Raw genomic sequence first — 16,104 nt, forward strand, 5'->3', positions numbered from 1 at the left:
GATATCGGCTTCTGAAGATGAACTCTGCTCCCTTTACTTAGTTGGCTAATAATAATGCAAATGACATGCTCCAAACAATAAATTATAGGAAATACATCACTAATTCCTATCAGATAATAAGCCTACAATGCCGATCACAGTGACCGCGCGGTCTTGGGTATGAACTGTCTTCGCCCGCTCAAACACTGGGGTCATGGGTTCGAATCCCACTAGAAACATGGATGTTTGCGTTCATTCTGTGTTTGTATTTTCCTGGGTATGTAGCTGCCTTGCAGTGGGCGTATCCCGCGCCAAAGAAGTCCTAGCGGCTGTCCATATGATTAAGAAACTGTAAAACAGATACCAAGACTTATCATTTACTGTAGTGTCCACAGGTTATTCTTATTGCTGTATGCCTATAAGGTACAACTCCTATCCATCCCGTTCTCAGTCTCTGAGAAGAAAGCTCACAGAGAAAAGATCCTTAATTTTGTGACATGCAGGAAGGGCAAACCGAAGTTCGCGATCGAGTGGCTGATATTCTTGCTTTGTATTCGGGAGATCCCGGTTCCAAATCTCGCCAGGGACAGCGGCTATCCTGCTTAGCGTTTTCGCAGTTTTTCCTTGTCAAACCCCTTCTGAAGGCAAATCCCAGGATGGTGCCTCAAATAAGGGGTATGCTCCTTCCTTCCATACAGTCTTCCGTTATACTGTCTGAGCTACTGACAGCGTCGTTAAATAAACAACAAAACAAGGAAAAGATCCCTAATACTTTGCTCACTACAACACACAAAACACGTCTATCGTGAGCCGGATATGGCCCTCGGAACACAGTGAAATATCCATGATCTAGATTAACTCGTTGGTTTTAAAATAAAAATAAATTAAAAATTATGACCAGCAATTGAACTCCATCTACTGGGGAAATGTTTGCCTCAACAATGAAATACAACTATCGGACCCATATGGCAGAACATGTACAGACTGCCTCATTTTCTGAACGTCATATGGCACTCGGTGAATGTGCAAAATAACCATTACGAAGTAGAAAGACAGATTTGTCTGCATTGACTCTTGCGCTGGCTGAGGGCAGCTAATGGCTATTACGTAGGCCTATAAAGTCACGCCTCCGTTTCACTATTAATGAACAATATAAACGTAAGAAGAAAAATAAGCTTTTAACATTCTGGAACGCGAAAACAGGTTCTGAAATTCCCTGCCGCGTATGCCAACTTCAAGTAGAGTTGTTACAGAGAGTCTTTTAATCAAATTAGTTCCGATCCATTCACTGAGTGAAACATGTTCTCCGCCCGGCCAGCATATGCTACTTAACTAAGCTACATGTAATAGCCATCACTGAGTCACGTACCTTGAAACTGATACCACATTATTCAGACAGGAGAATGTTTATACATCTTGACAAACTTACGAGAGTTCACACTCTATTTGTCCTTCCTTCCACGCACTTACTAAGTGGAAACGATAAAAGTTAAACTTATAATAAGTTATATGTATAAAGTCACCTTCAAGCACCATCTGTTCCCTTACCGGAACCAGTTTTATCAATTTCTAAGAGCACAGTCACATATTTAAAACCATGTCTTGAAATGTCAAAGACGCACACTATACAATTTCACTACAGGCTCTCTTCTCTCACTTTGATAAATTTCCATGTTTAAATCAGAATTTCGCAAACACATTTCTTCCGGTATAATTTAAGTTCCCCAAATTACAGGTTACATTTTAGTAGTCCTTCAGAGAAAAATAATTTAATAAAGACTGCATATTCGACATTCTCTGTCATAATGTATTTTTTGTTCATTTTGAAAGAATAATAAAACACATATTAATCAGAATCCCTCTCAATACATTATTGTATTTAAAGACTGTTTCAATTACAGCGAATCTTAAGATCTGTTATAACAGACATTTTATGCGATGTAATAATTTTCTTCGACACAGAAACAGAATGGATGAGAAAATATAAAACTATATATGAAATTTTACGAGTCACGAAAGCACTTGTAATGTTCCACCTTCTTAACGCGCGTTTCTGCTGGTGTGCTGTCAAACGTTCACACGTCTGCTTGTGGTGTGTATGTTACTGCTGCAGGAGGTACCAGAACTGTCAGCACTGGGAACATCAGTATAGTTAGGAGAGAGAGACCGAATTGTATAAGAGAGACAGTGCTAAACACGCAACCACTACCACCCAAGCAAAGTAGCAATACGTACTACTGAGCTTAAAAAATACTAGCCCTCCTTCCTCCACCCCTTACACAACCATATCCGCCTCCTCCCCTTTTCATTCTACCCTTATTTTCACCACCCAGATCATAATTCTTGTCTCTCTAGTTTTGTACATTCCTTCCCTCTTATTTCCATCACTGTATCTCCTTCTCTTCCGATTTTTCGCTACTCCCCTCGTTTCCTCTCCATGCTCTCTATCTCTTTCTCACTTTCCGCCAATGTTCACTTACTGTACGCTCTGCTCACTGAAAATGAAACTGGAAACTTTTGGTTGGGACGTCATTTCAGGTTAATGACTTCGAAAGTCTTGTAATCCCGAAAAAATAAATAATGAAGCATACGGACACATTAAAAAGTAGAAACCCGGCTATATCAGTTACCTGTCACAAAAATTCATCAATGAATAGGCTATCGGAAATAAAATTAAGGCAATTTATACCGAATAATGTCATTAGTTAAGTTTGTTAAGATGGTGCATAACAGTAGTCATGATTTTTATGCTATACATTACCCATCATATTGAGCTTTTCCTCGCACATTCGGATACTGAATCTGTTTCCGACATTGCATGCAAAGGGGTAATGTTCTACTCAGGTCGGCTCCTTAGAGATATCTATGTAGTGTCGACAGCTGGACCGCCGTCGCCCAGTGCCTGAGGGTAGTACTTCCTAACGGGTTCAAGGGAGCACAGAACTCTCCTACATCACATGCGCTGATAAACACAGACGCATTTTCCGAGAATTCGTTTTTGAAGACTCAAATGTCAAAAATAATAGTCACCCTTACTTTTAATGTCAAAATTCCTATTAAAAGCCATCGAACAAGTATGCACAATAATGTGATACCAAATGATATATTTGTAAATTCCTATGCTACCTTATGGCCGTCATCTGCGCGAATATCGCGTTTAATTCAAACATCCAAAATCTATGGGCAGTCTTGAGATTATTTTAATGTATTTCCTTCACTGTGATGTTCAAATTCATTCCTGAAAAAAATATTGTACAAATTTGTGAATAAGTATTTAAAACATAAGGAAAGATATTATATGCAAAGTCTCAAGGTGGTGGCTATGAAAATTGCTCTGTTCTCAGATGTGTCTCTGTGTATTCTGGTTCATCGTTATCGCAGTTCGCCACGTCCCAAAAGGAAGTGAATCGTCACGAAAGTTCTTGCCCCTTACCACCTTATCACGAGAACTTAACAGCAGTCAGTTCATTAATCTCGATTCCCAAGTTCAAGAAATTACTTTGCCCGCGACGGGAATACGGAGGGATACTTAGGGACCGCCAACACAACAACTGATTATAAACCGATATTGGGTTAGTTTATCTTCATCTCACTACACGTTTCGATCTGCCAATATCATCATCAGGTGGCTTTTACGAATTTCATAAGTCTTTGCTGAATTATTAAAATGGATCCACTTTTTCTTTTTTGTATATTTGTCAGTAATATGATCTAAATGTCAATTTTAAGTCTAAGGTTCGTGTGGGTTCTCTCTGTAATGTATGCTAAATTTAAATCGTTAAAATGTTAAAACCTAGTGGAAAATTGAAATTAGATGAAATTGAATTATGATTATACACGTACCTTTGTTACATGATACAAAACACGAAGCAGAAAATGAAGATCCTGGGGGTTGTTAAAAGTTACCAGTGGCGAAATTAACTTATTAAGAACACTCCTAAGGCGGAGGGCCGTGTGAATTCTAGTGGCTGGAGGGTTCACACATTCCAGCAGCGTGACACGGCAACAAAAAGCTTCAGCCCGACCTTGTGGACTACTTGCCACTGGACACTGGTCAGTGACGTTCTTTGCGGAGCTGAGCACAAACTCTTCCCGAGAAATGTGGCATGCACTGCTCCCGGTTCAACAGTAGGATCACTTGGAAGGCAGAGTAATTGTGTTCTAGCATTACAAATCATCATATATTCAAAAGCAAGCATTCAGAGTAGGCCGCGCCATAGCTCAAGCGGTGAGTCGCTGGCTTCCCACGGCGGCGGCCCGGGTTCGATTCAGGTGTCTGGTCAAGTGGGATTTGTGGTGGACAAAGTGGCTCTGGGGCGGGTTTTCTCCGAGTACTTCGGTTTTCCCTGCCAATCTTCATTCTACCAAATTCTCCATCATCATAATCACCCGGGGCAGGCTACAATAGGCCAATCAGTGGCCGCCGTGCCGAGTGGACCCAGTTGGACTCCAACCCCCACTAAGTGAATTAAAAAAATTAAGCAGAGTAAGTAGTGTGGGTTAAGCCCTAAGCTAAGATATTCTGTCAGATATCTGAACAGACACACATCAGCGAATATGCCAGTTAAACAGATGATCTAGAGATGACACGAAAATGTCTTTCTTGGAAATTGTTAATTTAACAATCCTGAGTAACTGACAGGGTTATGCAGCATAGAATATAATAAGACAAGATGGAGAAGGATGTAGGCCCGCTACATAACGCTGTGCATAAAATTCCCAATGGCTTTCTATGTAGTTTGTTATAGCTGGCCTCTTTATACAGATGCAGTATACGGATGCAGTCGCCGGGAGGAGTTGCAGCTCCTCCCCGCGACTGCATCCGTTCTGCGGTGGTATGACTCACGGCAAATTGCAGCCGCGGCGCGCACTTGATTGTACGCACTGTATAAGTTCATCTATGACCTTATGTTATGTCTTCTCTCATGAATTAATATGGATGAAAATCGAAACTGCCCTCAAATATTTAATGAAAGACGCTCATATTGATTTTTAAGAAATTTATTAAAAAGGTTTATGGGGTAATCTATATTAAGGAGTCAATTTATTGTCTTGTGTAAAGTAGGTTTTGAAATAGTTCAGTAGGTCTATTCCAAAATGGCCGATTAGCGTTATACAAAGATCAAAATGAATTTTACCAAAATTCGAAGAACGGTTTGTGATACAGAGCTATATGAAAGCCCATTTACGGCCTTAAGTGAATCTGAATGGACTACGGCTCAATGTGGCTCAAATCGGAATCATCCGACAACATTTTGTGCATTAAAGGAGAAGTTCTGGGAAGATCTAACCGTCTGCTTTCCTTTCACTACATACTGACTATTTAATGCAATACGGAATTCATAGAAGACACGACGTCCAACAATTTCTCTTGTGTCGCGTGCGTATTCGTTCATCCGGGAACGTGTTTGCCGAGTCGTTGCCTAGCAACGACCGCCTATTCTGTGTCTACTATTCCAGCTTTCAGGCGCTACGGAGACACACAGGCAGCAAGGCAATCTCACAATCCTCAGTTCATATTTAAAAAAGGAAAATACGCTAAAAATATCTGCGAAGCGGTCGAAGCGGAGATAGAAGGTTACAAGCAGATTGACAGAAACAACCTCCACATAACACGCGTCTAAAATGATCATGAATGGTGAACAGGTAAGTATTTGGAAAGGAGTTCGTAGCCTATTGTAATCTAATACCCAGGCAATTACCTGGATACTGTGGGGAAATTTATAAAACACTAAATCAAGGTAGCCGCCCGAGATTCGCTGGAGACACCTCCCGACTGAGTCACGGATCTTACAGCTACAATAAGCTGCTCGGCAGGTCTACATACTTTTGAACATTTAATTGCCTTATGTTGGTTTTTAAACACTTCTATGCTCTGGGATATAGCGGCATGTAGCCCGTTAAAAGGCAACTGACGTTACACTGGAATATGTCCTCTTCCATCTCCATATTCCTCCGAAACGTCGATTGACTTTCAACAGGCTACAGTGTCAAAGTCAGTAGAAAGTCCGTCGAGTGTAACAATGTTTTTAGGTCACTTCTTTATCACATCTGCCTTACATGTTTCGGTTTAATAAAACCATCATCAGAGGCACATATTACAAACACATGAAAACACTGGCGTTGTTTAAATGTACACAGTATATATGCTGCGTGGACGCTGCTACAAATGTCGATGTGTAAAAGCACAACACTTGCTAGGAATATTGAATGCACGTTCAACTCTCGCATTCCATCCGAAATTGCCCTCAATTTAAACCGTCAGTGTTAAAATATTTAAAAGTTTAAAACATTTGAAGTAAAATGTTAGGCTCCTCCTTGTTAATTCATCCCGATGATGGGAGATGTCAGCTTGAGGTTGTATAGGCTGGGCTGNGGGATGAATTAACAAGGAGGAGCCTAACATTTTACTTCAAATGTTTTAAACTTTTAAATATTTTAACATTGACGGTTTAATTTGAGGGCAATTTCGGATGGAATGCGAGAGTTGAACGTGCATTCAATATTCCTAGCAAGTGTTGTGCTTTTACACATCGACATTTGTAGCAGCGTCCACGCAGCATATATACTGTGTACATTTAAACAACGCCAGTGTTTTCATGTGTTTGTAATATGTGCCTCTGATGATGGTTTTATTAAACCGAAACATGTAAGGCAGATGTGATAAATAAGTGACCTAAAAACATTGTCACACTCGACGGACTTTCTATTGACTTTGTAATTGATAGTGTAACGGACCAAAAATGAAGCAATTCAAAATAGGCTACAGTGTGTTATATTCCAACAGATATAACTTTTCATTACTTCAGAACTTAAAAATCCTATTAACTCAGAATATTATAAACATTATTGGGTATACGTATAAAAATCATGACTTTCTTGGTAAAATAGCAGTAGCTTAGCTGGTACAAATCTCTTTTTTTATGGTACCTGAAGACTCATTAACGTGATCACATGAGCAGACCATTGGAACTTATCCTGAACCAAATGAACTCATCTAAAACTTATGCCGATTTATTTCTAATGTATTCTCTTCATGTTAATTAAAAAATCTTCAACAAAAAGTAGCTCATAAGATTTGAGGTTTTCACGACGGTGACTATGAAGGATGTGGGGATGTAGCGCCGCGTACATCTTGTTTTAACAGACGTTTCGGAGGAACATCGGTTAAAACAAGATGTACACGGCGCCACATCCCAGAAGACGGCATTCTTCATAAAAAGTACCTTATGCAATGGGTGAAGGAATTTCCTACACAGGACAAAAGCACTAAGAGGTATGAGAAAAGAAACATGCAGGCAGTAAGTGCAGACTGCATACCATACCTGGGGCGTCTGTCGCTTTCGTCTCAGTTACGCGAGGCAACTGCCACGAAAACACCTAACATACTCGCATTTCACGACCGTTTCTGCCCTATTTCTACATAACTTACTGTCCGTGCCAGCCCCGTCTGAAACAGTTCTGTTCGTGTAACTATTAGAAAAGGTTATCACGCCAGCGGTTGTCTGTGCTGGATGCTTTTCTTTTTGTGTGTGAAAAACAGAGTGTACTGTGACAGTCAGTTTCCACTTCGTTGCCACATTCAGCTTCTTGCGTCGCAGCCCTGAGACCACCCACCGCCCTCCCATTGTAGATATTCCCTTGAGCATGAGGTTCCATGCGCAAGAGAAGGGATAAAATTGACGCGCCGATCACAAACTTTGACGTTAGGGAGAGAAAATTCACCAGTAGAAAAGGGTGTAAGGAAGAAGGGATTAGTTTCCAAGTCACGGATGGCTACGAATAACAGAGTTGCCGAGTATGAAAAGGAAGGAAGACGATGAAGAGGGGGCAAAGACAGGAAATTACAGTCATTGTTGAAAGGAGAGAGGGGCATCACTGTATCACGTGATCTATTTTCGTAACCAATCACTTGAGCGACACTCGGATGACTTCACTGCATACGAGAAACACTGCGCTAGTCTTCCTCTAGCGACATCCATAGAGAAAAGAGCCCATCTATAATTCCGTGTTCTTCAACATTTAAAAATGAACAGTATTTTTAGGTTATTACTGTAACATGAAATACAAGTATTATGTAGGATTTGAGGCTCTCACAGCGGTGGTTATGCAGAGTTTCTATCCTCTACGATATAATGCCCTGTAGTCCGCTGAAAGTCAACAGACGTTTCGGAGGGACATCTCGACCCCATCTTGATGATCGAAGAATAAGCCAAGCGAGAAACCAGCTTTAAAGCATAAATAGTCTCTTACCCTGAAGATAGAGGCGACATGTTCCTCCGAAACGTCGGTTGACTTTCAACGAACTACACACCGTTATAAAGTAGTTACATATCTAGCAGTAGACAGAAATCGTGACATTAAGTATTGTTTGTATTAAATGTTGATTTAAAATTTTTAAGAGATAATGTGCTGTAAGCGTTTTGATTAGAAAGTATCTCGGGCAAATCGCGGGGGGCAAGCGGTAGCGTAGTGGTTGAGGTGCTACCGCGTTCCCCATTCGGCTACTAGTTTAGGTTTTCAATACTGTTCGCTACCTTATATACAATTATCATTGAAAATATAGTTCCTAGCATAAGCCTAATTTGTCTAATTCTAAACAATTTAAAAATTTATTTTACATACAAGGACTCGCTAACGGACACTGCATTTCCTGAATTCCATGCTCACGGTTAATCAATTCTGTTAGGTCTGCCTTTACTACATATTCCCATAAACGCCCATCTTTGCCTTTCTTACCATAACAAATAAATCTCAAGGTCGCATTTTATGGTTGCTTGATTTCTCTGGAGAGTATACGCATGTAACAAGGAAATATAATAATTAATTTTCATAGATAGCCATGATAATGCTAGTGGATAAAACATCGTAAAGAAAATATCTATTAAAAATAAAAGTACCTAGATATAAATTTTGCTGCGAACAAGGAAATCTTTAATAAAAGTTACAAATTTCTGGCATTTAAAATAAGTCAAAGTGACTTGTATAATCCAGAGAAATTAGACTTTATAAATTTGTTAGGTGCTACAGGACATTTTAGTCAAATTATAAACGACTGTTCATTACTTTAAGGTTACTGTTTACAAGATTTGAATTTATAGTTTTCAGTGTTGTACTCTATTTCACCCTATACGTACTATAGGCAGTTGTTTTTGTAGGTTCCGAGTCCTCCTGAATATGAAAACGTCGTTTGTAGAATGCCGTCTGTCTGTATGCCTGTGCGTTTGTGTGTGTGTAGGGGGGGGGTGCGCGCTTATGTATGTATGTATGAATGGATGTGCCTCTCGCTAGCACGTGAACGGTTGGACGGATCTAATTAATACAATCGTATATCCGACATCACAAATTTATCCGTCATGGTTGGTACCTGCTGCATATTAACAGAAGCCCTTCAAATGGGGCCCAAAACACAAAATGACGATTTTCTCTAAAAAGACTCCGGATACCATCTCGCTACATACAAACTATATAAGTGGTGTCTTCAGGAAAATAACTGTATGCGTACTAGGGCCCTAAACGCGAAATGTAAATTCTTAGAATTCATCTTTACTGGTAGGATGAATTTTGTTCTTGTTCGGTATTTAACAACTTATAATGAATGATTTCTTTTCTAAGGTATCATTTTCAAGGTCAATCGTATATGAGAATACAATGGAAGTATTCTACGAAAAAACTAGTAGCCAAAACAACATTGTGCCTAAGGGCACAGAAGACAAAGTGAACAGTGCAGTGGTCTCCCCAATAACAAAAAAATGTTGCATGACGATGGTCCACGTGTGGCCGAAACATGTTGCAACAAAGAACGAATGTATAATTTTAGTGACATTTTAAAGTATTTAACAAACACTTTTAGTGTACTAAATACATTATAGTGTCTTTTATATAAGGTTATTGTTGCGGTTTACTTACGGTCTAAAAATTATATGAGAAAGTATGTTTGTAATATCTTTGCACTGTTTTCTATTTGTATTTATGTAAATTTAATTAGGAATTACTTTCTATTGACCTATTTTATTAATGTTTTTTTATTCCAACTCTGAATATTCTGTTTGGTAACCTGTTGTAAAACAGTGAACCGTGGGCTACACAGATAAGTAAATCCCTCATGTTCAAGGTCATATGCTCTGATGAACCCGTTCCTAAGAAGCAATTTAGATGCAGAGAAATGTAGACCAAACATAAACCAAGAGTCACTTTCAGATTCACAAAACCCTAACTCACATTATTCATCCAGCATGGAGATAACACTTAAGTGAATTCTATCGGTACATTTACACATTATAAAATTAACCAACTTATCTCATAGTGAAACAGCCAGATGCCTAGGTTAGCATTAAAAATTCTGATTCTCTGCTGCATAAAAAACGTCATGACATGAAACAGGCATACCACAAACACAGCAACTTCTTACATACCATATCCACTCCACCCCCATCCTCACAAGAAAGCAGACATGACTTGATGGATACAAGATGGATGCCGCAAAGAAATCTTTCACTTCTAACAGACATATATTCCCTAGGACTCTACACAGAATATAGACAAGCCGCCATATTGCTGCTGTCAAATAGACAAAACAGACGAAGGCTGCCAACCGTGGCGTGATTGATGTTCCGTATTATCCCATGCAGAGTCTAAAGAGAGCAACATGGCAGAGAAGATTCGTTCCTGGTGCATTAGAAAAGAGAGAATGAAAAATATAATAGGAAAGATGAGTGGATGGAAGAATTTACAAAGCATAAAAAAGACTACTATGGGTAACAGAGTGGATGTATAAATGTATATGGAGCCTATAACTTATAAAAAAAAATAAAGAAATGAAAAGGGAAGGAGGACACAATCTCCAGCAGAGTTAAAAATGTTGGGAGGTTGATTGGTGTCAGAAAGAGATCCAATCAGCAAGAGTCACGAATATTTGTAACAATAGATGAGTTATTCTCTATGAAAGTGAAAAATCGGAGTTGTTTCGGTACATGTCATATATTCCATGTTCCACTTGTGATCTGAATACTTCGAGCGATATTTGTCTTAACGATGTCATGTCCTCTCCAAGCCCATGGCCACAATATCCATATACTCTCATTGTGTCTATCTTAACTTCGTATTTAAAACACTGAACCTCAATATTCATCATATAAGACTACCTAAGATTGGAGGTTTTCAGGGCCACTATGAAGAATGACGTCTTCTTGGATGTGGTACCGTGTAGATCGTGTCTGAACCGATGTTTCGGAGGACTGTACTGTCTCCATCTTCATGGTAGAAAAATCCGCGAACGAGGAACCAGCGTGAGCTGCAGACTATCTGCAGACAGTCCCAGATTAGTATACTGGAATAAAGCACTTCGAAATATTGTAGATGGGATCATAGCAAGGCCCTAATTAATGGCAGGTAAGGAAGAGTAACATCTGGCCTCCATAGCTTTCGTGAGGCTTCAAGTTCTCACAACCTCACCTTCTGTGATGCGATAGCGTGTAGTCTAGACAAGACTACACAGCGTCTCACTCCAGAAGAAAGAAATCTCCATATTTTCGTTTCGGTAGGCTTCAGATGTTATTCAGAACTGATAATATTTGGATATTACTCTGGGATACGCTTTCTTTAACTGAAATCATACGTAGACCGACATATGATACAGATTCGAGTTGATGGAGCCAATCTGCGATCAGCTGACTGATATGGGCGAAGTGGTTGTGGAAGCATGGTGTTGGTTGTGGTGTGTGCGTTATGAATGCAGGTTGAAGTGTTATAAGTATATTTAGGCCGCGCCATAGCTCAAGCGGTTAGCTTCCCACCGCGGCGGCCCGGGTCTGGTCAAGTGGGATTTGTGGTGGACAAAGTGGCGCTGGGGCAGGTTTTCTCCCTGTACTTCGGTTTCCCCTGCCAATCTTCATTCCAACAATTGCTCCACAATCACCCTCACCTATCATCTGGGGCTGGTACAAGAGGCCAGAAGTGGCCGCGGTACAAGGGACTTAGTCCCACTCCACTAGCAATAATAAAAAATACATATCATACAGGACTTGATAAAGCAACGCAGGCCTACATATATGTCACACAAAACACTTAGTGTTAAATTAAAAGCAATGAACATAAACTGAATTATTTGCAATATCTTCTTGATACATCTAATCAATGGAGGCCTGTCTGCCGGAACAGTAGGTTTAAGTAGAAACGAAATCTTTCTTTTTCAAGATCAAATATTTCTTCTAGTTTATGTTTGACGTTTCAGGTCACGGTAGCCCGAGCGGCCTGGAGCATGTACTGTCTTCGCCCGTTCGGAAGCCGGGATAATGGGTTCGAGTCCCACACAAGGCATGGATGTTTGGTATATGTGGGTTTATTTTGTTTGTGTTATCCTGTGTTTAGGTAGAGGCCTTCCGACGAGCTGATCACCCGTCCAAGGAGTCCTACCGTCTGTAAAATGATCAAAAGAAAAAAATAATAATCTCGACACCGCAGGGTATGAGAGGAACGGATTAAGTAAAGTAAAGTAAAGTAAAGTACGGTGCCGCACTCCAAGATACATTTAGCATAGACCCCTACATAAATATTAGGGCGGAAAGGATCAAATTTCTGAGAACTTAGATTAGCCTATGCGACATTAACAGTTTTGCAATAATTCCTGCCGGGATAAGTTATCTTACCAACTTCCCTTACGCAGTCCTCATTCCACAATGTTTTCTTCTCGGTTCTGAACGCAACCTCCCACCCAACTCGGCTCGATCGATCTCCTCTCTTATATAAAGCCGTTCTTAAGACAATTTCTCTCGTCCCCCCTCCCTCGCAGACCGATGGGTGTCGCAGCCAGGCGGGATGATGCGAACTTGCTGTTTACTGGTGGAGGGCGGCTTGATGCAGGTTGATTAATGGAGAAATCTTTACAAAGAAAATTGTTCTCTACTCGTAGGTTTCCTTCTTTATACGAGCTTCATGTACTCTGTTGTGGGAATTTCTTTAGATATTCGGATTTAAAGCTCCCTTCCTCCCTTGTTTTTCTTTTTGTAAAATCCCATGTATTGCGAAGAAACCCTCCGTTTACAGAAGTAACCCTTCGTAACAAATCAAGATTAATTTCCATGGGTTAAATTCAAAGTTATCTTGCAACAACATAGGCCAAACTTAAATAATGGATGCAATTCAGAAGTCAGGAGATTGCGTGAACATTAATTGATATCACTTCACGTTAAAGTAAGAACGAATTTCTATCCGCTGTTATTACACATGTCAACAGCTTAAATATCGAGCAAAACAAGAGAACGAGACCGCCTTTACAATACAAAATGATAAAATTCTCACTTACCTAAACGTATCCTTGAAGTGCCTGCATAAATTTGAATTTTGAAAATTCTTTAAACTTCCTATACTATACTAAAAGAAATAGAACAACAGAAATTAAACCAAACTATTTTAAAAGGGTATTGCCTTGAAGTCGTTCACAGTAGCCGCGCGGTCTAAGGCATTACTGTAATCGCTTGTCGAATACTCGCATCGTGGTTTCGAATCCCACTCAAGGCATGAATGTCTGTCTGCGTTTATTCTGTGTTTGTATTCTCCTGTGTAGGTAGCGGCCTTACGAAGGTCTCATCCCCCATCCCAGGAGGACTACTAATTGTCTTAGGCTTAAGAAACTGAACTGAAACAAAGCTTTTCACGCATGCCCCATCTTCCAAAAGTGGGAGAACCAGGAAAAAGAAAGAGAGAGGAATGTGACATGTTTGACAAATCGTTATGAACATTTTGGAGGCACTTGGCGCCTCCATCTTCAGGTTAGAAGATAGCTGTGAGAAGTCCAGATCTAGTAAACTAACTTACTTTCATTCTCCCATCCTTTCACCAAACACATTCTTACACCAATATATTTCTTTTTCATTTCATCAACTACCCTTCCAACAAATTCCCCCCTTATGTATGTTGTCTTCTTTCAAGTGAAAATAAAGAATTTAAGGGCATAAATAAATCGAGAACAGAAGAAAACGTTTCCCCCCCCCCTAACAGTCTGCTGGACTGGGAGTGTGGGGAAATTGAATTAATTCCGCTTTCATGGTTTCTAATTGAAAAGTCCATAGAGGGTTTGATACATCAGTGCTGGCAGTACGTTCCAGCCGCCATACTTAAATGTCGTGTGCAGGAAGATATATAATCCATGAGTTCTGTGTATACTGAACAGGCTCCAATGATTTAAACGCTGTGCATAAGCACCATCGAATCTTTTCCCCTTTTAAGTATACGAAATCTTCAGACGCTCTAGCATTAACTTTTGCAAAGGAAATCGCCTTTTATAAATATAAACAACATAAGGAAAAATCTTCTAGTATGAACGTGAAGAGATCTTCTAACAGGAATTGAAAACTTCCGAGTCCTTTAGACCGAAATACTCGTTTAGTTATACGGTTTAATTTCTTGTAATATTCAGAATTCCTAATACAAACTAAAAGGTATTCCAAGAAAGCAAATTGATGAAGTCAGCGGTAAGCGATAAAAGCTTATAAACCTCTTACAGATCTACAGCCCAATGTACAGTGATCTGATGGACTCACATGTTACTGATCACTGGATATTTGAGAATTGGACCTTGAAATGGGGAGCAATCTTAGTTCACTGTCAAATATCGTGTCTATCGATGTACGATGTATCGTATGTTATAACCAAGGCGCGGATTTTGATGACATGTCATCTCTTTTTTCCTTGTATCCTATGCGATGCTCTTAAATATATAAATCTCAGATATGAGCTGCTGGTTATTGAAATGTAAATTTTATAGGTAATTTTTTTTCATTTTTTACATTTTTAGGTTTAAGGTCATTTTTTTGGTAAATTTTTGGACTTTAAGGTTATTTCTTGTCATTTTTTGGCCATTTTAGGGAATTTTTCTTCATATGTTTTCTGAAATGAGAATAACATGGAAGCGAAGTGTTCTTTCTTTTCTCCTTTAGGTCCTTTAAATTAAATTATTCTTGTAGTAACATTCTTTGGATCAGTGATGTCGAAAAGAGAAACGCATCATTTCATCTGAACTCAGTTTTGCAGTAGCAGTTTACTTAGAATTATAGCACCGACAGCACAGGAAAATTAACGCCGACAATGTTGTCGGTAATGGAAGAAGCAGTGAAGTAAAAAAAGACTGGGGAACCCAACGAAGAAACTTCTAGCAATGCGGCTACATATGTCATTAACCCCAAATTAAACGATTAAGCCTATTTCGCGAGATTTTATAAACTGCCCTCTAAAAAAGCTATGTGGACGAAGCTATTATACCGAAGTACTGATAATTTGCATTCTTCTCCTTTAAGCATTATTAAGTGCATAATTAGATACATGACTTGAGCTAGTATAAACATTAAGTAAATCGCTTACTTCTAACTTCAGCTATTACCTTCAATATGCCTTGTACTTTACAAGAAAGTCAAAAGTCGTCTATAATTTTAAGCGCTAAAATGGTGTAATAACAACAAGTATACATAATAAATGTAAAAGGAACTAACCGCCTACTTAACTCACTAAAAAGCACACCAGATGTTCTGAAGGAGCCGTACTGGTGTCAAATCCATACAACCAATCAGGAACAAAGTGCTAGAGATGTCAACGAATCAGTAGACACAACGGAAATGGTGACCGGCCTGACGTTTAACTGCGTAGTTTGAAACTAACCAACCAAATGCAGCCTACCAGCCATGTTAGCTATGTTGACGCCTAACGTTTAGAGAGGTTAAAAAAATGTTATCTTTACAAAATATAACATAACATGTACTTGATGTTTCAATAAACAGTGGAGCAAATGGTTTAAATAAAAAAATATAGTTGGGTAGAATGAGTTAGGGCCGGTCACGGTAGCCGAGCGGTCTAAAGCATGCACTGTCTTCGCTCGCTCGGAAGCTGGGATCGTGGGTTCGAATCCCACTCAGGGCATGGATGTTTGTGTGCGTTTTTCTGTGTTTGTCTACAGGTAGAGGCCTTGCGACGAACTGATCACTCGCCCAAGGACTCCTACCGAATGTGTAAGATCTAGTAAACCGAAGTGAAACGGAGAGTTTCATGGAGGTAGGCCTAGGCCCAAATTGGGGCTGTAGCGCCACAGGAAAAAAAAAGGAGGGATGTATTGTACAATTTTCTGATAGAGTTTGG

At 39.6% G+C, this 16,104-nt stretch overlaps 1 protein-coding gene and 1 long non-coding RNA gene across 12 annotated transcripts in view; one reads left to right on the forward strand and one right to left on the reverse strand.

The window, feature by feature from the left end:
* The window catches only part of LOC111861791 (homeotic protein antennapedia), a 1,040,626-nt gene that overhangs the window by 529,976 nt on the left and 494,546 nt on the right, over positions 1-16,104 (reverse strand). Inside the window, exon 1 of one of the 11 annotated variants that reach the window (XM_023846662.2) lies at positions 1,349-2,085. The exons of the other annotated variants lie outside the window; for them this stretch is intronic. The gene's annotated coding sequence lies outside the window, so the exon portion shown is untranslated. Of the gene's footprint in view, positions 1-1,348; positions 2,086-16,104 lie in introns of those variants that run through there. 11 annotated transcript variants of the gene reach the window in all.
* The window catches only part of LOC117282123, a 58,280-nt gene that overhangs the window by 36,435 nt on the left and 5,741 nt on the right, over positions 1-16,104 (forward strand). The window lies entirely within an intron of this gene.

Source organism: Cryptotermes secundus, unplaced genomic scaffold, assembly GCF_002891405.2.
Source record: "Cryptotermes secundus unplaced genomic scaffold, Csec_1.0 scaffold180, whole genome shotgun sequence".
NCBI lineage: Eukaryota > Metazoa > Arthropoda > Insecta > Blattodea > Kalotermitidae > Cryptotermes > Cryptotermes secundus.